This window comes from Triticum dicoccoides, chromosome 2B (assembly GCF_002162155.2).
Source record: "Triticum dicoccoides isolate Atlit2015 ecotype Zavitan chromosome 2B, WEW_v2.0, whole genome shotgun sequence".
In the NCBI taxonomy this organism is placed as follows: Eukaryota; Viridiplantae; Streptophyta; class Magnoliopsida; order Poales; family Poaceae; genus Triticum; species Triticum dicoccoides.
In genome coordinates, this window is record NC_041383.1 from 809,283,158 (window position 1) to 809,285,686 (window position 2,529).

The window sequence follows — 2,529 nt, forward strand, 5'->3', positions numbered from 1 at the left end:
AAGGTTCTACCAGCACTTGTTTCGAGCTTAACTTTGATGGTTAGCAGTTCCGCACTGCCATCAAGGAGAAGGACTTGAACCTATTGTGGAACAAGCGCTTCTACTTCAACCTGTCTGACTCTGATCTAACAAATCTTCCCTACCTTGCTCCTGAAGCATGTGTCTACAACATCCCCAAGTCTGTCGAAGGTTCCTACTCCTTCCTTGGCAAGGTCAGAATTGCCGGGACCTCATTTGTGACCTTCACCGATGATGGCATCCTGCATTATCCATTGGAGAACCATGGTATGTTCCCCCATGTGAAAGGGGAATTAGGCCTCAAAGTGTACATCGCCAATGATGCCACCGTGAGAGCTTCGAACCCTCTTCCAGCAATTGACATTGTTTCCCATAATACTCCTCCCAGTCTAGGTGAGCACATTGCGGTTGATATGACCGGTAATAATATAAGCACTTATCAGGAGCACAAGCATCATGTAACAACATTGCATACAATTGCTAAGGATGTACTCTGCATATTAGAGTTGACTGAAGTCAAACTTTGTAAAGTTTGACCAATGATGATAAATCTATACGATGTGAAAGTACATTCAACAATAAATCTAATGTTGTTGATTTATTATCGTATATCTTAATATTTTTGTTTATAATCTTGGTTAAAGTTTGTAAATCTTGACTTTGACCAAAGCTAATATGCGAACTAAATAAAAACGGAGGGAGTAGATCATCACATTTCCACATCGGCAACGTCAATGGGTCTGAAATGAGACATCATCAATTACGCCACCATCAGAGTTTCAAATTCTTTTCACCTCATTGATATAGTACGAAGAACCTGCTACAGATGGAGATCCTTTCCACCTTGCTAACCTATTGAAAAAAGTTAAGCCGGAAAGCATTTCAAGGATCATACTTCAAGACTGGATAGTATAGTGTTACATCATTTGAAAGAAATCACAGATGATTACTCCGAAGAGCAAATAATTGGTCACGGTGGTTTTGGTGTGGTTTATAAGGTAAGATCGCATACGAATACAGTTAAGAACAAAAAGCTATTATCCTTATTGATATGATGCCTTTAATTGGTCACGGTGGTTTTGCTGTCAAGAAGCTTGCATCATCATTTAGACCAGACCTGCAAAAGCAATTTGAGAATGAGGTTTATCATCATATGATGCTTAAGCACCTCAATATAGTGCGACTTTTAGGGTATTTCCATGAAACACGGAATGCGTGTTTGGAGTACAGTGGGAAACCCATTTTTGCAAATATCATAGAAAGGTTACTTTGCCTGGAGTACCTGCCCAAGCGAGGCCTTGATAAGTATTTGTCAGTTAATTTTCTCCGTTCCCTCTTTTTACATGATTGTAGTTTGTGAGGTTTGAGTTTTTTTTTCCCTCGAAACTGTTTTTTGTTCACACATATACTGACTGTGACAACTGATCAATCTGTGGTAATGATGACACGAGTCTATAAATGTGAAATGAGAAGGTACACTACCATGTTGTAGGGTAGCACTTTCATGCATTAAGTAGAGCATGATTTTCTCCTAGCATCTCTAGGATGCTCTTCTTTTGGTTGCAACTGTAGATGAATCTTGTCGACTTGATTGGAGCACACGCAGCAATATAATTGAGGGGATTTGCTATGGCTTATGTCACCTTCATGAGAATCTTGTTACGCCTATCATTCAACTAGTCTTAAAACCTTCCAACATATTGCTCGATGAAGGTATGGTCCCAAAAATCATAGACTTCGGTCTGTCAAGACTAATTCATCAACAAACTATCAGCACTTCGTCTCTTGACGGAACATTGTAAGTCAATGTCACTTTTTCACTCATTGCATTTCATTTATAAGAAAGATGTGTTTCCTTTATGGCGACTTTAATACTTTCAAGTTTTATGATTCAGTGGTTACATGGCACCAGAATTCTTGCATGGTGGTATAATTACACCAAAATCAGACATATTCAGTTTAGGTGTAATAATCATGGAGGTAGTAACAGGAACCAGGGACTACCCGAGCCTTACTAGAACATCTTCGGATGACTTTATCAAGCTGGAAAGAACATTTTGCATCAAATTCAAATTGTGGTCCTTTTTAAACAGACAAGCATTTTACATTTGCATACTAACATTTTAGATTTTTGTTTTGATCTTGTAGGTACTTAATAAATGGAGAAATGAGTTACAGAGAGCACTGAATTACGGGACCTTATAAATATATTGTGAACAAATAAATAGATGCCTCTAGTTAGGTCTAATCTGTATAAATCTTGGCTGCACCACAAGGATGTGAAAGTATCGACTGTGGCTTTTTCAGCGAGGCGGTATAATTGGCAAGCCATGTTCATATGATCACACAACAGTCATTCGTGTTGAGCATGTGTTTTTGCTACCTCTTTCAGCTAGAGATTGTACCTTGACACGATCTGTATGTATTATCTGAGGAGTTGCTTTCATATACATGATGCGCTGTGTTGAGGATCTTGAATGAGCAGGGGCTGGTGTGTGTGTGTGTGTGTGT